Source organism: Camelus ferus, chromosome 27 (assembly GCF_009834535.1).
Source record: "Camelus ferus isolate YT-003-E chromosome 27, BCGSAC_Cfer_1.0, whole genome shotgun sequence".
In the NCBI taxonomy this organism is placed as follows: Eukaryota; Metazoa; Chordata; class Mammalia; order Artiodactyla; family Camelidae; genus Camelus; species Camelus ferus.
Window position 1 is genome coordinate 15568596 of NC_045722.1, and position 26763 is coordinate 15595358.

A 26763-nucleotide genomic window follows, 5' to 3' on the forward strand; every position below is an offset into this window, starting at 1 on the left:
GGGGGGTGATGTTTCCCTGTCCTTAGACACTTCGGCCTCCCTGCTCCTGGGCTGACTGGCTTCAGTGAGCAGCCTCCTCTAGGTTTCAGGCAGGCTTATCTCCTGGGTGCAGCTTTGGCGGGGAGAAGAGGAAGCAGATTGTCTGCCTTTGTGCAGGGAGCAACTTTTCCACAATTGTCTTGGGACACATACTAATCTCTCTGCAATCCCATTAGTGCAGACGTGTCTGCCATAGTAGTTCAGCGCACTTTGTTTTGAGTCTTCTGAATTGTAGAGGAAGTATTTCATGGTGATACGCTTGGTGAAGGAGACAGTCACATAGCACTTTTGGTTTGAGGTTACCACGCCAAAGGCTTTTTATAGAAAGGTGAAATTTGAGACTGGATTTATAGAGAGATGATTTAGAGTAGAAATTGAGAGCTAATAGCTCCTTCTTTGGAAGTGGCTCAGAAAGCAGGTAGTACAACAACAGAGAGCCAGAATGGAGCTCGGCCGCATATCCGTTCTTCTGACAAATGTGTATTGGTCAGCTCACCAACTGCCAGACACATAGAATGCAAAAACAGTTAAGATGCGAGGCCTTTCTTCATCTAACTGACCTGGTCCTGTGTGTAACCAGCCTGCAAGGTTGACCTCCACTCGTCCTTGCCTCCTGATATTCACCCCCTCCCATAGTGAACAAGAACGATGATGGGGAAGTGATGATGTGTAACTTTCAAGGCTGGGTCATAAAAGATGCTGCTGTTTCCCCCTTGCTCTCTGGGATCATTTGCGCTGGGGGGAAGCTGGCCGCGTGTGGGGAGGACACTCTCACACGGAGACCTGAGGCCTCCTGCCAGCAGCCAGCACAAACTTGCCAGCCATGTGAGTGAGCCGTCTTGGAAGCAGATCTTGCAGCTCCAGTTAAGCCTCCAGTTGCCTGCGGCCCTGGCTGATGTCTCAATTGCAGCCTCATTAGGGTCTGCAAGCCAGAACCACTCTTCCTGATCTCTCCTTGTGTGAGATGATAAGTGCTTATTGTTGTTTTGAGCCTCTAGGTTTCCAGGCAATTTGTTGTGCAGTAGATAACTAATACAAAGCCCTTACCATGCACCAGGCATAGTTTTAAGACCTTTGCAGATTTTAACCTATTCATCCTCATAACAACCGTTGGAAGTAGGCACTGTTGTTGTACCCATTTTATACATGTGGAGACTGAGGCCTAGAGATGTGTAAATAACTTGCCCAAAGTCACAGAATTGGTAAAAGGCTGTACTGGGATTTGAATTAGGCAGTCTGGCCAGATTCCATGTTCTCAACAAGTACATTATGTGGTCCTTTGAGAGGAACATGGTTTAGGAAATCAGTTCTAAAATCAGGTAGTTGATGTAGGGTAGGGTTAAGATCTGGGAGAGGAGGGTACTGGATTCTAAGCCCAGCCTTGTCACCATCCAGGATTGAGTGGGGGGCAGGAGTCTTGGATAAATCACTTCTCTGAGCCTCTGTTCATTCAATTGTAAAGCTGAGATAATACCTATTCCTATTTTGGGATGTTTTTAGGATTAAATGAGATAAGGTATGAAAGGCCTCTAGCTGAGGGGTCAGCCCACCTGAGTTCCCTTCCCTTGCTCAGCACCTTTTTTTTTGCCGCTGCTGAAGGGGGATTCAGTCAGCTGGAAGGTGGCTACTCTCTGCCCAGGGTCCTGCAGCCAGACGCCGTGCCTGGATGCTGCCTGTTCTCTGAGCCTAGGAGAGTGCCTGGCATCCCAGCCCAGGTGATCCCAGCTCTCCGAAGGAGACTCCCATTTGGGACTCCGCGCTGAATTCCCACAAAGGAAAAATCAATGTCGTGAGCATCCCCTGACCTTCACTGTCAAGATGCAGACTAACCACGGTGAACCATTTCCTGTGCTTAATTACATTATTCACAGCACTCTGCAGAGTGGGCGATTTGGAACCCCAACCACTAATTTACAAAATAGTTGGAAAGACAAAAATAAAACAAAGGAGAGTGGCCCTGCTGGCTCTGTGAGTTCTGCATTATGAAGCCGGAGGTAATTCTGTTGGGTGTACAGCTGCCCCTTCGTGTCCGTGGAGGATTGGATCCAGAACCCCCTATGGATACCAAATTCCATGGGCACTCAGGTCCCTTACATGGCCCTCTATGTCCGTGGTTCCACACCTGTGGATTCAACCATCAGCAGATCATAAACATAGGACACGATTGATCTGAGGTTGGTTGAATCCACTGGTGCAGAATCAGCAGATACAAAAGGTCCACTGTTCTTGGAGATTTGGGGGCAGCACCACAAACAGTGGAAAGTGCAGTGAAAGTCACACAGACTGAAGTTCTAATCCAAGGTGCATCACTTTTGAGATTTTGGACAACTTTGTTGAACCTCCCCGAGGTTCGTTAATTGGAAAATGAGGATAATGATGCTGACTTCATTCATCCCTTGTGAGGGTCCCTTGGGATAATGTGGGGATCCTGCATCCGGACGAGATCCCTTTCTCTTCGTAATGATTGTATTGGATCGCTAGTGTCTGTCGTCTAATGGTTAGGAGTTAAAAGCTCGCACAAGAATTCCCCTCTCAAAAGAAATTTAAGGCTACTTTCAGACCAAAGCATTACTGAGTCATTCCAACAGACAACCACAGAAGAGTTGCAGACCCTGGAGTTACCCAGTGGGAGGTCAGACCCCAGCCTGTGATGCTTAGACCTACCTTGACTGGGAGACTGGAGATTTAGTCTTTTCAAGTCTGTTTCTGACCCTGGAGGAAAAAAATAGGTATGCACTCTGACAGCTTTTCTTTAAATATCTTGTGCATCTTTTACACAAGGTAGGTGGGGAAAAAAGCTTTTCATAAAGTGCAATATGCATTCATGATTAAAAATACAAAACAAGAAAAAACATAGCATAAAAATCTGAGCAATTCAGAAATAGAAGGGAACTTCCTTATTTTAATCCCCTTAAAAATTATGTTAATTATTCCTGATCAATTACTTTTCTACAGACTGGCAAAAATGAAAATCTGACACAAGAGTTGGCAAAATGTGCATTTTCATACAGTGCTCCTGGGAATGAAAATTGGTCAAGTCACTTTGGAGAATAAGTGGCAATTTCTACTACAGGTTCGCAGTTCTGCATTTGCAGGTAACACTCTAGGCAGAGTGCACCTGCAGATAGACTCCAGAGGAAATCCAGCTGTGTGAGCACGAGGAAACATATTTATATGAGTGTTTGCTGTGGCATTCTTCATGAGACGTAAAAACTAAGACCAATCACGTGTCCATTTCTTAGGGGATGGATAAAGTCTTGTATACGTATTAAATATATAGCAATTAAGTGAATGGATTAGATAAATCTGAATAGCTTAATGTTGAGTCAGAAAAGAAGTTGCAGTCAAGTAATACTCCTTTCATATGACTTTGAAAAAAAACAGAAAATACCAAGTAGCATTTGATGCTGTTTATGGTAATACAGAAGTACAAAGATTATAAAATCATGCTTGGGAAAATCACGTAGAAGAGCAAAAGAACGGTGTCCCCTGGGAAGGAAAGGTGGACAAGTCGGATTGAGTTGGAGTAAAAAGGAGGCTTCAACTCTATAATGGTTTATTTCTTTAAAACATGGAATCAGAATGAAAAAGACCTGAAGTCAGTAGTACAAAATATTAACATTTGTTAGATTGAAGCTTGGTTATGGGAATTAAATTATTTTCTGTATTTATGTGTTTAAAATCCTTCATGGAAGCCATCGCCATCAGAACCTTCCAGATTTGCCCAAAGGAGCTGTGTGGAAATGAGTCCCTTGTTGGTGGGGAACATTCTCTATAGGTGTGTCCCTGCGTGCTCGGAGGAGGTGTGCATGGGTGCCTGTGCCCATGTGTACACACACAGGCTTGTATTCATCTCATGGTGTTGCCATGGCAACGTGGGGTGCCTTGTCATCTGCTGAATCGGGGGTAGGTGAATGGCTTTGCACATTGACTGTTCATTTCCCTTCAGAGACTGTAATTAGAAGCAAGACTGATCAGTCGGTCTGTCTTTGTCTGTCTTCTAAGCATGCAGTTCACCTTGCCTTCATCATCTTTTAGTTATTCTTTCAGCTCATGTGTCCCATTTTCAAGCATTCCTAAGACACGACTATGAATACCTAATCAAAAACAAGCCAGATTTACCATCCTAACCATTTTCTCTCAATAAGCAGTTAGTATGCTTTAATGCCCACGGGGGAAAGGTGCAGTATTGGGCATGTAGACCCTCTGTCCCCACCACAGGGAGTTCCACGTGGGGAGGGCTATGAACCTCGACTCCAGCACACGTCACAGGAAGCTGCTAGTTAGTGCTGTGGAGTGGATGCCTGCTTCTGGTCACTGGGGTTCACAAGAACCTTCTGGCTTGACTTGCTCCCTGTGTAGCCTGGACTTCAGTGGGGAGCACACTTGTGCCTCCCGCCCAGCCTCCTGGGCCCACTGGCCTGCTATGTGTGTGACAGTCTTCCAGCCTGTCACTTAGAGTGATTGAGCCTCGTGCCAGGAGCTGAAGGATGGAAACTGATATAAGAAGGATCTCTAAGTGCTGGATAGGCTCCTGGTCTCAGATACTCCCCCACCACCCATGGAAACTTACTAGTGAGCTGAAGGCTGTATAAAAGGACACAAAATAAACATGTGTACTTTTTATCAATACAGGACAGTTTCAATTACTAAAATGTTAAAGCTGATCATGTGAAGGACTGCCGGTCTGACCTAGCCAGCCAGCTAGCCAGTCAGTGTTCACTGAGTTCTTTCTATCTGCCTTGTGGCATGTGAAGACTCAAGTCTCGCGAGGCTGCAGGATTTCTTTTCCGTTAGCTAAGTTGGCACCTACCCCTAACAGGTGCTCAGTCAATACAAGTCCCTCCCTCCTCCTTGTAAGGGCCATTAGAGCCTCCTCTTTTCCTACCACGCTTCTGAGAGCATCACTTAGAGCCCTTGGGTAAGGAACTGATGAGTCAGTATTGAGCCCTTCCTAAGCTGCTGGCACTCCGTCCCAGTTAGTCCAGTGGGGACAGGAAGATTCTCACCCCGCGGAGTAGATGTGTGGCTTTCCCTGTCAACCTCAGTCCAGATGTACATTCATGGGGAAAGAAGGCACCACTCTGCCACCACCGCAGGTGTTGACTGTCCCTGTTAATTGACCAGGTCGTGTCCCCAGGCAGGTGGTGTCCAGACCTCAGCCCAAGGTGCAGGACGCCAAGAGGGAGAAGCCGTCGAATGGCTTTCACTTTGAAAAGGCACTTGAACAGAGTACTCGCTCAGGACCTGTCTGGACAAAGTGATGTACTTTATGGGTCTGGTAACAGTTCTGAAAATTCTTTAAAGCCCAGGTGCCGGGAGCAGCATAGAGTGAATATATTTAGTGCTTTTTCTGTTTATTTAAGAAGAAACATTTTTAATGTGGAATTCGGGACTATTGGTTCCTATGTGACATTCTGAGAATTTTTTTTCTTACTAGTTCAAGCTTTTCAAACAGTCTTATTTGCTTGATGCACATGTGGTAGGTGAAGAGTTTCATAGTAAAGCTATTCCCAGAAATTGGTGGTAGTGATTGTCTCTCCGGAAGGGTCTGGGCTGCTCAAGAGACTCAATTTTTATTAAATATCTTTGTAGTATTTGAATTAAATTTCCCCAATGCATACCATTTTCAATTAAGTGAACTTGGTTAATGAAAAAACTGTTGTTGTGGAACACAAGGGGTACTGTGTTGACAGTATCGCATGTACTGAATATTACCTCTGCGCAGTCATCTGCCTTAGCACCCCCCATTCTTTTTTTTTTAATTGAAGTGTAGTTGATTTATAATGTATTAGTTTCTGGTGTGCATCAAAGTGATCCAGTTACACATATATATTCTTTTTCGTATTCTTTATCCTTATAGGTTATTACAAGATGTTGATTATAGTTCCTTGTGCTACACAGTAGGTCTTTGTTATTTATCTGTTTTATATATAGTAGTTTGTATCTGCAAATCCTGAACTCCTAATTTATTCCTCCCCACTCTCTTTCCTCCCTGGTAACCATAAGTTTGTTTTCTATGTCTGTGAGTCTGTTTCTGTTTTGTAAATAAGTTCATTTGTGCCATTTTTTAAGATTCCACATAAAAGTGATATCATATGATACTTGCCTTCCTGTGACTTACTTCACTTAGTATGATAATCTCCAGGTCCATCCATGTTGCTGCAAGTGGCATTGTTTCATGCTGTTTATTCCATTGTGTGTGTGTATCTCACAACTTCTTTATGCAGTCATCTGTTGATGGATACTTAGGTTGCTTCCGTGTCTTGGTTATTATGAATAGTGCTGCTGTGAACCTTGTTACCCCCTGTTCTTATACTTTCTAGCTTTATGATGAAAATAGTTACTTAAATGCCCTGAATCTCCATCCTCAAATCTGTAAAATGGGGGTAGGATACTTGCTTATCTTCCCAGAATGGCCTTAAGGGTGAAATGAGGTCCATACATCACTCTTCTTGCCTTAAAGAACTCGCCCAGACTGTGTACACCTGGATAGTAGGAACTGCATCTTACGTACTTTTATATTCTCCACACCCCCCACCCCTGCATGTTCTGTACCTCCCTAATGGGAAGGGACATTCTGCGACACTGTTTACTGCTCTGTCTCTGGAACAGTGCCTGGCATAGTGTTGGCATGATGTAAATGTTTATTCAGTGCATGAACGCATGTATGCATGATTGGGGTTCAGTTAACGACTTGAAGCTTGAATAGTGATTTTCTAAAATAACTTAGTACGTCACGTCTCATCTCCAGTGGTGAGCGTTAATAAGCGTCCTTGGCTCCAGAGAGTTCATACTCCTTTTGTGTAGTCTCCATCAGCTGCCCCTCCTACGTTGATCTTGGCGTCCACCAACAAACCTGGTCCTTCTGCCTCCAGGCATTAAGCATCCATCGGTCACTGGTGGACCTCTCATTATTCCCCCAGCAGACGCTTGGTTATTTGCTCTGCTGTGTTGATGAGGATCCCCAGAGCTTGTGGGATGAGCCAGAGGTTGGCGAGTGAGAGCAAGGCCAAATCCAGTAGTGACAAACAGTGGTCCTCTTGTGAGGATGAGAGCTTCCCCACCTGCTACCTTTGTGCCATAAGCGACAGCAGTGAACGAGCCAGGTAAACACAACAGCCAGTTCCCCATGGGATTCATGGATACAGGGCTGGGGGATGACACCTGGTCAGATCATTTGGCTCCAGTGGGGCAGCCCTGGGGCTGGCGTTTCCTGGCAGTTACCCATCAGTACTGCACAGCTGGGGAACAGCCAGCTGCATGGTGCCTGTGAGCATGAGCATCGTGCTGTCACCTGCTGCATGGCTGGAGCTGTCAGCCTCTCTCAGATTCCTGATGATCACCCATTTAACCGAAATGTGCAAGGCGGGCCACTGCATCGGAGTATGTGATACCTGGACCGTCTCAGGCACTTATTATAGATGCAGCTTCCTGGGCCCCACTGAGACCTTCTGGGGGGAGGCTCTCCAGGGGGTGGGGCTTGGGAAACACCCCTTTTCAGGGGCTCTAGGCAATGATTCTAATTCATGGGGGAAGTTGAGAGTCATGCTGGAGTAGAGAGGAGTCTGGCTTTCTGAGCTGGACAGACCTGGCTGTGAGTCTAGGCGGTGTCACCTGCCAGCTGTGTGGCTTGTGGCATGCAGCCTCGCTGGACCTTTCTGTCCTCGTGTGTACCATGGGGATAGCGATGGGGGTGTCTGTCTCACCGAGTTGCTAGGGTTAGGTGAGTTAGTGTGTGTGAGGCACCGTCTCATGTGTCTGCTGTGTGCTAAGCACTTACCAGTGTTAGTTGGGGTTGCTGTGGTGACATGACTGCCCTGGGGGCGGAGCTTCCATAATTCTCCTCCCCACAGTATCCAGCACAGTGGAGATACTTGAGCGGGGGTTGGACACAGAATGAATTGTTTGCCACTTTTTGACGTCTGAACGCTCAAGACCAGAGACATCAACTCCCTGGATTAGCTGTCACTGTGTGTGTCAGAAAACTCTCCAAAGCGATTTTCAGGGAATCTCCCTAACTGAGTTTAGCAGAGGATGGACGCTGGTGAGCAATTTGAGAATGTAAAGCAGATGCAGCTGCAGAAGCAGTGATTGGAGCTTCCTCTCCATTGCCCCTTAAAGGTACTAGCTTCAGCTGACCTGTGATGATTTTTCTAATGCTAAATCATCTTCCGTTTATTTTTTGCTCTGGGAAGCCCAGGTTCTAGATGCGTCCAAGGCTTCTATTTGAGCACTTACCTAAAGTAGTGGTGTCTGGCAGTAAGACAGCACGCAAAGCTAAGCCCTGAAATTTCTCAAACACCTTTATTGAATCCTAAGAAATATTGGTGCCTTATTTGCTCATGAAAGAGCAGCACATTGGTGAAATGAAAAGTTCGTGGTGTTTGCGTTACATTTATTTCCAACAGAGCCTAGTTAAGTAATTAGCCCAATTTTCTCCTAGAGGTTTTGAGAGAGTGGTGTATAAAAAACCCTATAGAGAGATTTGCTGGATCCTGGTGCTCTCTTGGGGAAGTGAGCCTCAGAAATGTGATTAGCCTTTGAAAAATCAGTAGAAGCCCATTAGGATGGCTCGGCAAATTTGGCATTTGCACACAGAGACCATCTGTGGGTTAATTCTGCTAGCCCAGCGCTCAGAACTTGCACCAGAGTGCAGTCATGACCACGTGTGGTCACCTCAAGAGCATCCAGAATTTGATGGCCGTCTGTCCCTGTCATGAGCAGGTACGCGGTCCCCGTCATCTTGACATCCTGCATGGCTCAGCGTGGGTGAAGTCGGACTCCCGGTGGGTCTGGGGTGTAGGTGAGAGCCCTGCCCTCCTGTTGGCCTCAGGTTTCGAGGTGCGTGTGAGAGTGACCTGCACGAAGGAATACACGTTAGGCTCGTGCACCTGCCTGGGCTTTGGTGCTGTCTGTTTCAAAGAGTGCTTGGAAATGCCAGCTGCCTTGCCTCTGGAAGGGTAGGGAGCTCTTGGTCCTGTGAGGAGGTTTTGGGTATAGCCTTGCCCACTGGGAGCCCGGTCCAGCTAGCTCATTTCCAGACAATCTGGAGGGAGATCCAGCCTTCGTTTGCTGGATAACCTCTTGTGTCCCAGTCACCTTCGCCTCTTGTCAGGGCGGCATGTCCACGTGATGGAAGGAACACGAGTCAGGGAATTGGGTGGGTCTGAATCCCACTCCTGAATCTGCTGCAGACGGACCCTGGGGCTCAGGAAAAGCTTTTCTGAGCCTCATCGCTCCTAAGTGTCATGTGAGGAATGAGCTGGCTAATTGGCCCTAATGAGGATTAAAGAAGATACCTTACACGTGAAAGTAGGTACCGTCACACCAGGATGCTCGGTCTATACTGGGGCGCTGCTGCATGCTCTGTTGTCATGCTGGGACATGGGGTTGGCTAATTTGCTCATCTGTTTTCTATAAAGCCTGGAAAGCAACACGGGGAAGATACTCAATTCAGAGGTTAATGAGGTCTCGCATATTTCTGCCTGCGCTGGAGCTGCCTGAGAATGTTACCATTCTTTCTTCCTCACGTGGGAAGGGGGCACGGCTTCTCCCTATCCTGCTTGTAAGAAGAGATGGTTTTGCCTTACCCCGATCTGCGCAGAAGTGACAGTAGCTAAAGATCTGTGACATGAGCTAGAACGTCCATGTGGACCAAGTAACACGATCTCTTTGTCGGAGATGAATGGGTTTTACTGAACTTGGTCCAGCTCCTGAGGGACTTCAAGAGGAAAGATGCTTTTCAGTTAGAGAAAAAAGAAAGAAAAGTTCTGAGGTTCTTGCTGGCGACTGTCTTCTGCTCAGATCAGACAGATTTTGGCCTGACCCTGCCTTTCCTGCTCCTGACCCTCCTGTATGTCAGATATTTTAAGGTATGCTTATTTAAAAAAAAAACAAAAAAAAACTCACCTGGAAAAAATCCCCTGAGAACGAATCTTCTATTCATTGAATTGACTGTAGTCATTGATAAAGACTCAACTCTTTTCCAAACTTGAGTGAGTCCCGGTGCCCTCAAAGACAAAATGTAGTGAACTTCAACAGGGTGGGTGTCTTCTGTGATGAGCCAGTCATCTCTGGGCTAAGTGTACTGCATGAGGTACCACCTCCAGAAATGGAGGTCCCCTCTAGAGAAAATGCTAGTGAAGATGCCTGTTTAGGCGCCCTCATTTATCCTCTTAGCAACATCTCCCTTTATTTGATCTCTGAGAAGGCTGGAGTCCTTTACTTCAGCGAAGTAATATCTAAAGGAAGTAGCAGAAAGGCCCATTAAACAATAGTTTGGGACTTGGGCTCCATCAAGTTACATAACTTTCCATGTCTTCTCATACTACTAAGCACTGTGTGTGTTGTGCAAGAGTTTATCCACGAAATAAGCAACCTTCCAGCTGATACACAAGAGGGCTGGAGTGTGTCTGGGGTGACACATTTGGGCCAGTGTAATTGCCCGTGCATTCCTATTTAGGTAAAGTCCTGATTCGTGTCACGCGCTGCTAAGAATAAGGGAGAGACAGTTTGTTCTCCTAAAGCCTGTCTGGTTCATGTTCAAGTCGGTTGGATGATACATGGACGCAAACCAGGCAGGCCTTGTTCTTCGGTGAAAAGACAGCAGCATCCGATCCTTGCAGAGCCGAGCTGGAGCTGACAGGCAGGCTAGGTACATTGGTGGGATGTGAGGCTGGGAGGCCTTTCTTATGCTGAATCATTGAAGACCCAACGAGGAGGTATGTGAGAGAAGAGAGGGTGTCAGATGTAGCTTAAGGCTAAAACAAAGGAAAGGGCATCTTTTGGAAGCAGGAGAATGTGGCGGGCGTCTTGCCTGGTGTTGATTCACAGAACGTCTCTGGGACCCACAGAATGCCTCTGGCAGTCAGGGAGGTGCAAGAGAAGTGGATTATTTTAACTGGTGGTGAGAACCTCTTGCAGGTTTTTAGAGTCCTTGGGGTCAGTAGGCTCTTCTGAAAATCAGAGTAACTGGGCCAGGGGGAATGGAGGGAGGGAGAGGACTACCTTTGTTTTTCCCATTCTGTAATTTTTTGAGGCATCGCAAGTTAAATGTATTTAAATAACCCCCAAAGCATAAAACACGGGTATCCTGAGGTTAGCAGAAGTATTTTACGTGCGTGATGGAGAGTCAAACTTTCCTGGTTTGCGGGAGACTAGCTCCAAAAGAGTTCAAGGTTATTTATTTTCTAAATCTTTGAAAGAATCTCTTTAAGAAGTAAGTTGGTACCTTTAGAAGAAGCCAGATTGACATTCCTAGATCAGTGGGCCGCAGGTCCAGTCTCCAGTGGGACAAAAGAGGTTATATTTGATAAAGAAGCATGGACAACATTATTTGTTGAATGAACTGGGCAACCCTGTACTCGGTCCACAGGTGGCCCATTGGCAAAATCAGGAGACTTTTTCTTTTCCGCTCTTTGTAAACCCGCGCACGCACCGTTCGGAGGCTGAGATGGGTCCGACTGAAGCCCCGGCCCAGCAACTGAGAGCTCCTTGGAGCTCAGTGTTTAGAGAAACACAGGCCAGGGTTCACATCCCAGCTTCCCCACCTGAGCATGAAGCCCTGGAAGCAAGTCAGGCTTCCTTTCTGAACTCCAGTTTGCTGGGGGTTGCTTGGTTGGTTTTAATGCAAGTACTGGGGATTGAACCCAGGACCTCATGCATGCTGAGCAGGTGCACTACCACTGAGCTGTACCCACCCTCCCTCAACTTCGCATTTCTCAAAAATCAGGATACGAACACTTGTTTTGTGCATGGGTTTGTGATGATAAAAACTGAGGAAGTATCTAGCTGAGTGGCAATGCAGTGAGTTAAAAAAATAATAGTTAAGATTTTTCACTTTAAATTGCTTGACCTATGACCACCTTTCTGAGCTAGTTCATTAAAATAATCTAAAATTCACAAGTTTTGGAGTGTCAACAGTGATACTGGAATAATGAGTTAGGTTTAAAATTCTGTGTTCAGATTGGTAGACCATAAGGACGATATATGTGTGTGTACATGTATATACACACGCATAACAGGTATAGGTTGTTTTCTCAATGATATTTTCAGGGAAAAATTGGCAAATGTGATTACTATGCACAGAAAACAATAATGTGAGCATTTATATGATAAGTGCAGATTTAAAAGTGAAACAAAAAGTGGGTCTTTTCATAAAGCAGATCTGCTTTGGATAGCATGGCTTGTGGCCAAGGAAGGCAAATAAAGTCTCTGTCTATCCAGAAGAGCAATGTGAGAGCTGTGGAGACTATTTGGAGAGATTTTATGGATTTCTGGATTCCTGATGTGTAAAATGAGTTTCTACCATATCATAGATGGAGTCATTTGTAGGGAGAATGAAAAATATATTCCTTCTGACATCTTTTTGTTGTTGTTGACATGACATTTGTGTACCATGACATTTCTCTGCCCAACTTGTTTTCCTTCTCAGTGACCCCAACCATCATCTAAGTCTAGGTTAAGGGCTGCCCATTGCCCCACATTTTGTTCTCTGCTGAGCTATCTGCTGAGTTACAGTTGGGAAGTCGGTGAACCTTTAAAGCCTCACCATCAGAATGTTTTCTAGAGAAATAACCCTGGAATTGAAATAAGCAATAGCCAGTTCTGCTGGGGCCGTAGACTGGGGCGCACAGCTCAGTCTTGGCAGAACACATGCAAGGTGCCCTGGGCTCTGCCCGGTGTCCATCTTTCTGTCACTTAAGGGTCTGGTTAGGTGGCTCAGGCTCTGAGCAGTCCCTGGACTAAATTCTTCTGGCATACTCAGTTTCTGGGCTTTGCTGGCCCATTGGATAAGGTGTCCGGCAGGGCCTTGTGCTCGTTGGACAGCTGTGTAGTAAGTAAACCAGGCACTAGTGTATCAGGGAGAGAGCAGGCTTTGACACAGACCGGTTTTTGGAGTGGGATCTGCCACTATGATCTGTGTGAGCTGGGGCAGGTCAGCAAATGTCTACAGGTCTCACTTTCCTCCAGTTTGAATAAGAATACCCACCTCCTTCAAAGGCATCTTCTGAGCTCTAAGTGGATTGTCCTGCAGAAAGGCTTCCCAGAAGGCTACTCAAGAAAGTTATGTAAATGCTAGCCCCGTTATTCTGCAGCTGTAATGAGGACTCAAGGGAAGGCATCTGTGTAAAAGGGGCCACAAAACTTAATTCTGCACCTTTTGTTTTCCTTTATTCCCTTCTGATTCGTTCAAGTGGGCAAGTGTTGTGAAAGAACAAATGTGCCTTAAAACGAGGTGCATCCCACAGAGGCCTTTTCCAGATTCCTGTGCTCATGGAGGGGCCAAGAAGTCTTGTGGAGGAGAAGTGCCCTGCGGGCTCGACTCCTCTAGGCCTCCCTCTCCCCATGCAGCCTCACCCCACTCCTGGCAGCCTAGGAGGCAGGCAGATGGTAGATGAGGGAGCAGTGCCCCTGAGCCTGCATACCGTCACATGATGCTCAGTATCCTTATTTCTCTGTGTACCCCCAGCACTCAGCAGAGGACCAGAAAACTGTTTGGAGTTATGGGACGCTGGTGCATAGTGAATGCTCAAGTGATATGATCTATCTATTCAGTGTTTCCCCAAAGTATTTCAGATAATACTACTCCAGGAAGGGGCTCCATTAGAACAACAGCAACAACAAAATACATAAGCTTAATTAAGATCTCTTTTGGAAACTGGTGATGCACATGAACATATTAAAGGCCCTGAAAAGTCCTGTACAAAGAAACCAGTTTAGTGTCATTCAACCCAGTGTTTCCCAGCTTCATTTGGTCTGGGAAGCTTTTTTCACTTGTTCCCAGGACACACACATTGGGAACCACTCATCAATGGCATATTGATTGGATTCAGTCTCCCATCAACGATCCTCATACATTGCCATGTAATTGCTAGACTTCCTCATAGACATTTGGTTCTTTTATGGTCTATGGTCCTTGACTGGTTGCAAAAAGAACTTCATGTAACTTTTTCCCCAGGCTCTATGTTGATGTCCGTGGGGACTGAGTGTTTGGCTGGACTCATTTTTCCACTTCAGAAGCGCTGTTGATCCCTTTGCATGAAGACATGTTAGCTACCTTAAACCTCAAGTCATTTGTAAATGATGGGACGAGACCCACTGGGCAGTCCCAGGGAGGCCTTGATTTTTTAACAGTGACCCCTGTAAACCAATCAGCTTTGCTGTGAAGCTACAGCTGGGATCCCCCCTTCCCTCTCACCTCCTCCCTCACTGGTCACCCTGCCACAGCTCTCATTCCGTCTCATTTGGACCATCACAATAGCCGCCTAACCAGACCATTCCCAGCACAGCAGCCTGGGTGATCCTGCAAAAACACAAGTCAGAACAAGTCAGTCCAATACCCTGGAAATGCCAGGATCCTGACAGTGGTCCTTAAGGCCCTACATGACCAGGATCCCTGCCTTGCTACCCACCCCCATCCAGCTGCAGCCACCCCAACCCCGGACTCCTTGCTTTTCCTAGGAGGCTCCAGGCAAGGTCTCACCTTGCAAGCTTTGCATTTTCTCCCCCTTCTGCCCAGGACGCTCTTCCCTGTGACATCCAGGTGGCTTTTCCTCACTTCCAGTGTCTGTCAAACACCATCCTACCGGAGAGGCCTGTCTGTGCTGTCCTGTACAAAACCACAGCGCTCTCCTGCCCGACTCCCTTCCCCAGTGGTTATTCTCTCCTCTTCCCTGCTTCTTCCCCCACAGCACCCATCAGTGCCTGATGCATGATGTATTTATCAGTTGTTCGTCTCTTGTCCCTACTCCCACTTCCGGGTGTCAGCTGACGTAAGTGCAGGGCCTTGTTCCCCAGCTCCTAGCATCATGCTTGCCCCGGCAGCCGACCTTAGTGCCGAGTGGTTGGGTGGATGAGTAACAGACATCACCAGCCTTTTACCACTGATGGAACCAGGAAGAGTTATGTGTAAGAGATTTTGAACATCAGGGAACTTCTCAATGGGCGGTGTTATTGGGGACCGCCCAGCCTGGCAGCTTTTCCCAAGTTCAGAGGCTGCTGCTTCTGAGGACAGTTGTCACGGCTGAGGGTGAAAGCCAGAGCCTCAGAAGCACGTGGGCAGGGAACGAGCCTCCGAGGAGAAGGGGATGTGCAGCAACGACCCGGAGAAGGGGAGGCTGCGGGCAGAGCCCTGCAGGACCGCCAGCCGCGATGCCACGCCTCGCATCCTTCGGTGGTTTTCCTGTGATAATAATGATCGCCTGTTGCAGGGGTGCTTTTTTGGCCAGGATCTGCCCTTGTTGCCTCTGATAGTTGCTGCTGTATTTTAATCTTCTCCATTACCAGCCTTTGAGATTGGGATGGTTTGCACCTGAGCAAACAGCTCATCATGAGGGGTCACTTTAGTTGACAGAGCAGAAAAGGGCATAGTCATCCTGGGCCTCAGTTTCCTTGCTGTGAAATGAGCAAATCAGAAGTGAAGACCCTAAAGGCCCCTTCCTGTCCCAAAAGGCCCATGTATGTTATTCACTCCATGACTCAGCTAGCAAAGTCCTTAAGAAATTGCAGCTACACCCAAAGGCGCTGGTGGCCTTGGGGCAATAGTCCCCTGTATCAACTGAAATTAATGCACAGCCTAAAAGTTGAGAGTTAGGTTTTTATTCGGTGGATATTTCTGAGGACTCGAACACCTTCGAGCCCAGGATGACAGCCTCCCAGATCGCTCTGAGGGACTGCTCCTAAGAGGTAGGGGAGGAGCCAGGATATATAGGAGCTTTACAACAAAGACAAGGTCTTCTGAACATTAAAGATTACTGTTAAAGGAAACCAGACATCTCAAGTTAAAGAATTCAGTGCTTTTCTATGTATGGCAGGGAGCAAACATTTGGGCTCATTGATATCATTCCTTTGACAAGAACCTAGCTATCTAGGGCCAGTATCCTGTCCTTTCTTATTCTGCGTCCCCTCAGGCTGCAGAGGTCAGCTGATGACTTGATGGCTTTAGCATTCTTTGTTTACTGGTATGGCTTGCAGTATTTTCCGTTCACACCTGCCTGCCACTGCTTGTTTGGCTCTAGAAATGGTTCAGCGTAGAGATGCTGTGGGCTGCAGCGAAGAACCTGGTTCAGGTGGTAGGGTCCTCCTGTGATGCGGGCACTTCTAAGCTCAGGTCGTGGGGCAGTTTCTACTCTAGGCACTGCTGGATTGAAGTACAAGCAAATTCAGAGACTCCCCAGGAGGGTGGAGAAGGCACAAATGAATCACAGGTGAAGGTAAGGCCGAAGAACTTCGAGAGAAGGCCTTTATGAAAAAGAAAATGCCACTTGTCGAATGTAAAAGTGCAAGTCTGGTAGTGGCTCATTGACCAGAGCTCTCATAGACTGTGAGCTGGGCAGTTCCAGGTCACATGATCGGGCCAGAACCCAGCCAGTGGTCCAGTTCTTCTGACATCACACATCCTGAGAAAGAGGGACACTGTCTCTGCTGGGCTGGAAAGAGAGAGGGAGCCTGTGTGAGTAGGGGGGTCGTGCCCAGCAGACCCTGAAGCCTTAACCAAGCAGGACCCTGAGGGGCTTTCCCAGGGCAGACCACTCCCCCACATCCCATACTGCAGCTCCTTTCTGAAGTACCCAGATAATAGCATCTCCTGCATTTTTCCTGAGTTTTTCAGATGCTAAAAACCACCCCTAGAGGGAAGAAATTAACTACTTGATGATGGAGAGCACCTGTCCCCCAGACCTTCTGGTGCCTAGGGGTTGATAGTGTTGACTGCCCTGTTCTCTCAACATCAACCAATCAGAGGATTGTGCACGAGCTGATCACATATCCTGTGGGCCCCCCTCCCTCACCTGGCCTTTGAATGTGCTTTGCTGAAACCCTCTGGGGAGTTTGGGGTTTTTCTTGGGCAGGAGCCACCTCCTTGCTCTACCCTGCCATCAATCTTCCTTTGCTCCAAACTCCACCTCCTCTTGGTTTGTTCAGTCTCAGGGTGCATCAGGCACACGAACTTGCATTCCACAACAAAGCTAGAGGAGAGGGCAGCTTTTCCAGACTCCCCAGGGGGGCAAGACGGGGGCCCTTCTCAATACAAAGGGAGTGTGAATTCCAAGTCTCAGACTGCTTCTTGAGCTCAGTAAAGAGGCAAGCTCCAAAAGAGGAGTTTATTCAGGACTAACAGAGCAGTTTCAGATCGAGACAAGCAAACTGAAGCAGTTTCCAGGCCAGTGGCTGACGGTTTGGGGCAGGTTGTGTTTATGGGCAGGATACCTAAAGAGGGGAGAGTTCAGTTCAAGTCAGTTAAAATCAAAACCAAACAGAGGCCAGCCTTGAAAACTTCCCAAGCGGACAAACCAGTCCAGTCACACAAACAAAGCTCAATTCAGCTCACTTGGTGGGACCAACCCGCCCTGGGTCATCTCTGGTTCATGCCTCTGGCAGAACTTCCCTAAGTTGATAGGAGACCAGTGCTACTCCTGAGAAAATTCCAGCTCTATCAGGTTTCTTTCAATCAGGCCTTAAGGGAAATCGGCCTCTTAATCCTTGAGTTTTGTTTTCCTGAGGACACAGGCATTGAGGTTCTGCATTTTTTATTCTCTGGTTTTATGTCAGATTGAAATTCGTTCACTCTGTTAACTCATCAGGGCACTCCCAGCAACACAGTGAGTTTGGTTTCATTATCCCTATTTCACAGATGGGAGTGTGGAGGCTCATGGATGAGAGGTTTGCTCTGGGTCACACTAGTGCCACTGCTGGAGGGCAAGTGTATTTCACTCCTCTAGTATTTCTGAGACCTGCACATTGGCCGCTGTCATGAGGCAAGGGGACATGAGATCTGATCCCAACCCTGCCCTTCTAGGGTAGAGGCCCCACTGTGGCCAAAGGCGGGAGTATATGAGTTCTGTTCCTGTGGTCTGATGTGCTCCAGGGAGCCCTTAATTGGTGAGGCAACCCCAGGCCACCACCTGAATGAGATTGTACTTGTCAGCCGAGGACCTAAACTAATAAGAATAGGCAAAAGGTCACTTTACAGTGAGATCGAAACTGTCATTCATAATCAAACTTCATTACATGGTTTTAAATCCAGCCGAGACATAGACCCATCATCCGATTGTGGCATCTGAAAGGCCCTTCAAAGAACCTGCTGGCAGGAGGGTGTTGGGGGAGGGCTTGGATTTTGTCCAACATACTGGGTTTAATTCCTGGACCCGCCCCACACGGCTCTGTGACCTTGGGCAGGATGCTGAGTCTCTCTGAGCCTCAGTTTCTCACCTTGTTGAATGGCCTAAGAATAGCCCTTACCTAATGGGTGACAGAAGCCTGGCAGGAATTGAGATAGATACCGTCAGACCTGACAGAGATGCTCCCCAGAACAGAAATGGTGATGGCGCAGCCTCATTTGGTACCCCCCTCACCCCTGCCGTGTTTTCTGTGCCTGCTTCCAAAGAGTCTGTGCCAGGCTTTCTCCTCTTCCCCGACCCAGGCAGGAGCTTTAGCACATCGCCCTTTGGACCTGCAAGGGAGAAGCATATGGGGGAAAATCAGTGCCTCTGTTGCCTCCCAGTTGAAAATAAGGAAAATAAGAAGCTGTTGGATAGCCTGCCTCCGTCTCCTGCAGTTCACCGGGCTGTGTGGGCAGCTGGCCACCTGCTGGCTCTCCTAAGTGCATCTCCCGAGTGAGCCCCATACCTGGGCTCTGATGCGGAGCGTGGGTGCAGAGAGGCAGGGAAGGTGCTGGGAAGGGAACTGGCACTCTTTGGAGGGCTATAGGGGTGAGAATGCCCTATGATTAGGGCGTTCCTCCAGGCCTGAGGTTTAAATCACAGTCATAATTTATTGCTGTGATGGGCGCTGAACTGTACTTGCCCTGGGCTCTGTAAACACAGGAAATCAGCCAGGCCTACTGGAAGTGGTGTTCAAACAGCTCTAGGAAGAGGCTTAATGGTTAAAGAGCGGTGGGAGAAAGCCTGCCTGCCCTCCCTCCATCCTGGGCACCGCCGCACCCGCCTCCTCTGCTCCATTTCCCCACTCACTTTCCTTCAAAAATCAAATATACAAAAATTACATATGAATGCTCAGTGTGCCAGGCTCCATGATGGAGGTGGTGAGGGAAATGGAAACTGTCAGGACGTGGTCCTTGGTCGAGGGAGAAGGGGGTGGGTTCAGACCCAAAGCACTCTGGGAATTCAGCAGTGAGGCCTGGTGAAGAGGAAGAAGGGAGGATGGAGAGGGGAGAAGGTCAGGATCTGATACGGAGGAAACGGACCTGGCTGGTGGTAGGTTCCTAGGGAAAAGGGTCCACTGTCCAGGGTGCAGGCTCCCAAGGGGTTGATGTACTCGAATTTGGTTCCGTATCTAAGCAGGCATGGCAGACAGATGTTCGGAAGGCAAGTGAGCACCAGATTTTAGTTCCAGATGGGGGAGCCTTCTGGAGTGGCATATGACAAGCAAGGTCTGTCCTCGGGAGGGTGCTGGCTGCTGGTCGGCTCTGCTGCAAAGTAGCTGTGTGGCCTTGGGCAGGTCACTTAGGTTTGCTGGAGGAGGGGCATCTGTCAGCATCATTCCTTACATCGTTACCATGCAAGGTGGCCTTTTGGGACAGCAGGGAACCTGGAAGTGATTCAGAGCAGCAGCCTTGGATGCTGCAGCCTCAAGTCTCCCCAGCTGGGGCTGGCACCTCCTTCTGGCCTGTTCTACGCTCATGCCCTCACAAGCCTTGCTCGTGGTGTCAGGAGGAACAGCAGGCAGCCATCACCTTGTGACACCGCCACTCCCCTTCTGCAAAAAGTGGAAGCTTTGAATTTCACAGCTGGGTTTAAATCAGTGCCCTCACCAGGCTCCTGCCAGCCCCTCCTCACCCCAGCAGGTAAGCCAGGGCTGCCACGGTGAGTCAGGAAAAGTGAGAGAGGAGAGGCGATCACATAGAGGGGCAGCCGGGGTCTCTCCTGTGGGCTGCACCTGATTGGATGAACACAGAGGGGAGCCCGTGGTGGAGGGGTGATCCAAGTGCAGGGGTGTCCCCAAGCATCTCCTCCTTCCCACCCTGCAGGTCTGTGAACCCAGCTGCAGCTGTCAGGTGCAACCTGGGTGCCCCTCAATTATAGCAATGTGACTGCAGCATCTGATGCCACTGCCAGCACTCCCCTTGTGCCTGGCCTGGGACAAGATGCCAGGCGGGGACATTTTTCCCCCAAGAGGCTATTTTTAGAGTGCTCCAGCTGAACGGCTGCTGTGAACTATATATCTTAAGTAGGAGCATGTGCGTCATTAACAAGGCGTCCAGGTGTGTGCATCCTGGAAGGGTTCCTCACAGATGTGCGTCTGCTGGCCGCTGCTTTTGGTCCTGCCATGGTGCCACGGTGCCACAGTGGCCTTGCTTATTATATCTGACGTGTGCAGTTCGATCACTGGGTGTGAGATTGACGGTACTCTAGAGTCAAACTGCTGGCCGCGCTCTGCCACTTCAGTTCTGTGACCTTGGGTGAGCTATGCACTTGACCTCATTCTCAAACCTCAGTTTACTCATCTTTACCTTGGGGTAAGGAGTGTACCCAGTCCGTGAAATTCAGGGGAAAATTAGGTCAGGTGAAGCTGTTCATTGTTCAGTGGTCAATAAATGTGAGCCCCAACCGCCTTTTTTTCTTAGTGGCTTCTTTGATTTGTCAACTTTGTGGATCACAGCTACAGCCGAGCCCCACCCTCAGCCCAGGTGAGCTGGTGGAGTTTGAAGTGCTCGTGGTACGGCTGACAGACTTTTGAGCTGAGCCTTGTGGGGTGAGCAACAGTTTGCTGGCAGAGATTCAGGGGTTGGGATCAGAGAGGATGACTCTCTTGGGACAGCCCCCTCCTCTTTTCATGGGCAGGCAGGAAAGGGAGACCTTTGTCCCTTTTCACGAAAGTCACCTCCAGCCCCTGTGGGGTCAGCTCTGCACCGAGCTGGTCAGCAGCCCCTGCAGAGCCTGCCTTCGTTATACGGAAGGTGCAGTCTTGCTGCCTGTGGGGTGGCCCTGCTCTGCCTGGTGCCTCTATAGGGTGCCCTCTGGGGCAGACCCGAGGTCTAGTGGCACCTGCCCTGGGTGTGGAAGAGGAGAAAGGGGTCATAGTGGTCTTCATGGCAGGGCAGTGAGGGCTGTGCTCTCTCCCTGCCCCCAGTGCCCAGGTCACAGGGGACCATGTAGAAGAGACATGGGGGAGAGCAGATGCAGGGTCTCTGAGAGGATGTGTCCCAGCTCCAAGGGGGAGACAGATTTTCCCAGCTGTTACGTGTCTGGGTCACGAGCTTCTCTAATTGCATTAAGTTTTTCACCAGCCACATAGACTTCTCTTTAGATAGTGTTGTTTTTCCCTCATAGCACACACCTTCATCATGTCCTGAAGCTTCTGGCTGGAAGCAATGTTGAAATCTATCAGCTCCATGAGTTAACAGTCCCATTTCAGCAGACTGATTTGGCAGAAATACTAAATTCCTGAAACCATGTGGGCTGGCCCACATGAGCCCTGCCCTGGGACGAGTTAAAAAAAAAAAATACATTGCAGGTTTTGGAGGCTTAAGTAGCATTGAAAAGCAGACAAATTTTATTTTTACTTTGTTAGATTTATGCAGTGACCACCATTGACCCTCCTTTGGTACTCTGGAGGTGATACTGATTACGGAAGTAAGCAGGGTGGACAGGAAGAAAGGACAGACAGCCCAGCTCAGTCTCCACCCAACACCCTCCCCCCCAAACACACCCACAGAAAGCTCAGTGGCCTGAGCTTGGCCACCTCCTCTTTGACATCAGTGCTCCAAAGAGACCTGTTTGCACGTCTTCTCATTGTGGTCAACTGGGGAGAGTGTAGAGAATCCGGAAGGTAGTATGGTGCACAGGACAGTGTTTTCTAAAAATGTCTCTTCTCTGAAGCCACCTTAGAACTATTTTTAATCATTTCATGATTTCCGTGCTAAGAGGATCAGAAGTGATTTTCATGACAGTAGGGGGAAAAAAAAAAACTCCTGGCTCCATTGGTGTGTGATGTCATCTGAATCGAATATTCTTTCCAAACCATAGTTCTCACCTGTGAAAGGGATGGTAAAAATGGTGCCTACTCCAGAGAATTTTTTTGTAAGAATTAAATGAGATAATGCGTGGCTTTTCTAGACACATAACAAGCACTAACGGATGTCATCACCATCCTGCTGTCATTGACAAGACTGGGGTACCTATTGTCCTCATGGTATCTTCATGTTTTGGGGGTGGGCAGCTGTACTGTGCCATGGGTGGGGCAGTGTCAAAGGCTGGTCTTCATTCAGTCAGTCAGTCATCAATCAGAGATTGACTGAACTCCTCTACGTGCCAGGCATGAAGGCCACAAAAATGAATGAGACACCGCCCCCTCTGGAGAGATGCTCACATAAGCTGTCGCATTAATTTTGCTCTAGTGATGACTCCGAGGGAAGCAGGCAGCGGGGGCATGGGGAACCCAGGGAGAAGGAGGGAGTCTGTGGGAGGCAGGCCAGAGTCCCCAGGCCTTGCCGTTCCATGCCTTCCATCAGAGTGACACCTGGATTTTAGGAAAGAAAGGCCAAAGCCGATTCACTCACACTTGCCGGGAGTGACAGGAAAACAAAATCCATACGTTTTATTGCTTTAGGACAGGTTTGAACCAGAAGGTGTAGAGAGGAGGCAGGAAATCCTGTCTGAAATCAAAGTTCCCACCCGTTGGCATAAAATCTTGATGAGCCCTTAAGGGGAAGGGAAAAAAAAAAAGTTCAGTAATATCCAAGTGATGTTGACAAATTCTTGACTTTAAAAGGATGAGATTTTTAGCAAAGGAAGTTAGATACTGAGAGGTACGGTGCTTTTTTTTTTCCCTCCCAAAATTATTTTTAGCCTCCAGCTATATAGCATCTCTTGCCAACATAGGTGCAGTATGCGGACTAGAACAATTGTGTTTGGGAATAAAAACAAGCCACCACGTCATCCTCTCAGGGAGTCGGGATGTTTTAAGATCTGTGCGTGTGATTGGTCTCTAAAGGGCAGCACCTTGAGGGAGGGACCCAAGGTAATAGTCAGATGAACAGTCTATAATAAACAGGTAAACCAGTAAGACTCTTAAGGGAATCAGTGACCTTAGCCCACTTGCTCTAAAGTGTGGGAAGTTCTGGGATGGAGGAAAAAGCTCTTGCCTTGTAGGAGTGGTCGTTTTCTCAAAATGCATTATTTTTGCCTCATGACTGAGTGCCTGCGAGCGAAGACTTAAAACTAAATAAATGTGTGCTTTTGTGTGTGAATTCACCCATCAAGGATTTACTCAGCTCATCTCTCTCTGATCTGGGCCCCTCTCGGGGGCTCAGCCTGGACGGCAATCATAGTCAGGAGCCACTTTGATAAGCAGGGTGATAAGCACAGGAAACGCATATACAGAGCAGAGAGACTCACTAGCAGGCTCAGTCAGGAAGAGCGTCTTCCCAGTAGCCGGCGCCATCTGAACCGGGGCCTCAGGAGTCGCCAGGAGGTTGCTGAGGAAGGAGGGACCCTGGGCAGCGGCAAACGTGCTGTCCTGCCTTCGAGGGTAGCTGGGAGTTTGGGTCCTGGAGCGGAGCTGAAAGATGATCTGATTCCTGGAAACAGCCAGAGGTCGTGGCCTCGCGGAGTGCATGGTGAGCCCAGCACACGTGCTCATTTCACAGGGGAGGAAACTCGGAGACCTTGGGTGGCTTGTCCGAGGTCACACAATGGGAGGGAAGAGTCTGCACCTGAACCCAGATGTGCCCTTGGGGGCTCGGCTCCTTCAAGTGTGACGCGAGGGCCTGGGCGGCAAGTGTGCTAAGGCCTCTCAAGGGCTCCTTCGTGCTCCTCTGCAGCCTTTCAAGGATAAGGCTCAGCTTAAATAGAATCCATCGTTCTTCCCAGAACACACAAGGAAGAGCCTAGTAGCTGTAGTAGCTGTTTGTTTGTAGCCTGGATGGCCCCATTTGTGTCAAATGGCTAGCCTGGTCTGATTTTCCAGGTGAGGGGACTGACATTCACTGCATTTTTCAAAATTCTTGGTTTTTTTTTCCCCCCATCTTTTGTTAATCTATATGAGAAGAGAACTGGAGCTTTCCAAAGTAGAGCTGTGAAGGAGCAAGGTTGATTCTTAATAAACAACTTTGAAAATGGAGACGGATCTTACCCTCCTCCTTCAGGAAGTCCTCCTGGAAAGCTGGATCCTTATCCCTTGATCCTTACCCCAAATGGTTTTTGAGCTCCATCTTGTTGGGGCTTTTTATTTGCGTTCCTGGTGGGGGGCGGGGAGGGTGTATTTTCCATAGAGCCTGGTGTGTGGTCCCTGGAGCCATCTAGTGAATTGGGTGGGCCGTCAGTGCCCTGGTGCCTCTGCCTCTTGGCTCCCAGAGCATCCCACTATGCCTGGGTAGCACGTGGTCTTCAAATGGCCCATTCCCTGCTGGGAGCCCACTGGGCTGCAGGACCTCAAACATAGCGCGAGTCTGCCCCTGCTAGGTGAGAAAATGAAAAGACAAATGAAAAAAACTGATGTAACCCCACTGCTGTACATATCATGGGCAGAGTTCATCTCAGTGATTTCATTTATATATATTTTTTTTAATTGAAGTATAGTTGATTTACAATGTTGCATTAATTTCTGGCATACAGCAAAGTGATTCAGTTGCATATATACGTATATATGCTTTTTCAGATTCTTTTTCATTATAGGTTATTACAAGATATTGAATACAGTTCCCTGTGCTACACAGTAGGACCTTGTTGTTTATTTTATATGTAGTAGTGTATATCTGCTAATCTCAAACTCCTAATTTATCCCTCCCCCTACCTTTCCCCTTTGGTAATTGTAAGTTTGTTTTCTGTCTGTGAGTCTGTTTTTGTTTTGTAAATAAGTTGATTTGTGTTCTTTTCCACATATAAGTGCTATCATACGATAAATTTGTCTCTGTCTGATATGCTTCACTTAGTATGGTAATCTCTAGGTCCATCCATATTGCTGCAAATGGTATTTCGTTCCTTTTTTTTTTTTTTTTTTACAGCTGAGTAGTATTTCATTGTATACGTGTATCACATGTCGTCTTTATCTGATCATCTGTTGATGGACATTTAGGTTGCTTCCGTGTTTTGGCTACTGTAAATAGTGCTGCTATGAACATTGGGGTGCATGTATCCTTTGGAATTAGAGTTCCCTCTGGATATATGCCCAGGAGTGAGATTGTTGGATCATATGGTAAGCCTACTTTTAGTTTTTTAAGGAACCTCCATACTGTTTTCCGTAGTGGCTGCACCAAATTACATTCTCACCAACAGTGTAGGAGGGTTCCTTTTTCTCTACATACTCTCCAACTTTTATTGTTTGTGGACTTTTGAATGATGGCCATTCTGACCTGTATGTCATCTCACTGATTTCTTTAAGCAAAATTTCTCTTTGTATTCATGTCTAGGCTACAGTCTAGTAATTAGAAGTGCCTGGCTGAGACTGGCTTCCCCTCTCCCCACGACCACCAGGCCTTAGTCTTCAAAAGAAATTGGCCCTCAGGTCCACTGAGAAGTTTATGAAAATATTGTGCCGCCTGACTTAAAGTTATTTTCCTTTAGAGCTTTTTAGCTATAAGAGAGTTTTCTTTTGTGGTTTTTGTTGTGTCATAAGAGTGATTTTTTTTTAATTACTTTCAAAAGATTTTAAAATTCAAGAAGCCCTTAAGGATGTTACGAGCTCAGAGGTGAGCCAAGCCAGTTCCTTCTTACATCTTAGGTTCTTATTTTAAGGCCACAGGTGATAAGTTCATAGGGTTCTTCCGAAGGGGGACACTGTAGGCACCGAGTGTATGCAGATCACAAAGGACAGCACTGTACGGCCCACAAACATACTGACACCGGCCACCAGTAGTTTGGGACGAGTGCTTGGCCCTGGGCCAGGCCCTGTACATTCTTGGTTTCTAATTTTTGACCTAATTCTGCAAGGCATGTCTACCCCTTTCCATGTGGGAGGGAAATAAGGCTGTAGTTAAGGCCACTGACAATTCTCTTCCTTCCCTGCCCATCCCCTCAGCGGTCTCCTTAAACTGGAGCGACATGAGACTGTCTTCTCGGTCAGCAAAGCAGGAAGCACGTCTAAGTTACCCTCTCCGTGAGTGGCTGCTGTCCACCTCGACGATGTCATGTGACCCATTGCAGAGTAAGAGCTAATATTTCCCAAGGGCCCTTCAGCCGCGGTAAAGACTGAAGGAGTGGTCCAGAGGTTTCTGAGTTACTGAACAGACTTTATGAACTGCTAATTACCTCATAAAGGCGGTTTATTGGGCCTGGGTGATCTGTTGTTGGCACTGACGGTTTACATGTCTCAGGCCCTCCCCCCGTTCCTTCTGCCCCAGCCAGTGCATCGCAGGGAAGCTCTGCCCTGTGTCCCACAAAGGAGGCTTTGATGGAGTCCCCTGCCCTGCTCTCGCCCAAGCCAGCATCCATCACCCATCACTGAACGTGGGAACGGGGCTCTGGTTCTGCATCCGGTGACTCTTAGGAGTTCCCATCATTGGGAAATAAAAGCAGGGGAACTACACCCTGGGTAGGTGTACCTCTAGGTGTTGATTGTTTTAATAGATTTTGCAACAGACAAGAGCCTTGGTTTTCTTATCTGCAAAATTAGGGGTCAGGAAGGAGGAAGAGGGGTTCTGTGTATTTTTCTTTGTCAGTTGGTTCTTTGGGCTAGTCTCCGTCTAAGTTTTTGAGAGATTTCTCACTCAGGGCATAGGAGTGACCAGAGCAGGGGGGATGTTTAACATATGTCAGAGAGAAA

The 26763-nt window shown here is 47.8% G+C and overlaps 1 long non-coding RNA gene across 1 annotated transcript; it reads right to left on the reverse strand.

Moving 5' to 3' along the window:
* Positions 1-213: 213 nt before the first annotated feature.
* LOC116660246 lies at positions 214-26763 on the reverse strand. The gene is made up of 3 exons (XR_004315669.1): positions 25681-26763; positions 14567-14574; positions 214-226 (listed from the first exon to the last, which is right to left on the reverse strand). It is a non-coding gene; the product is annotated as an uncharacterized LOC116660246 (long non-coding RNA).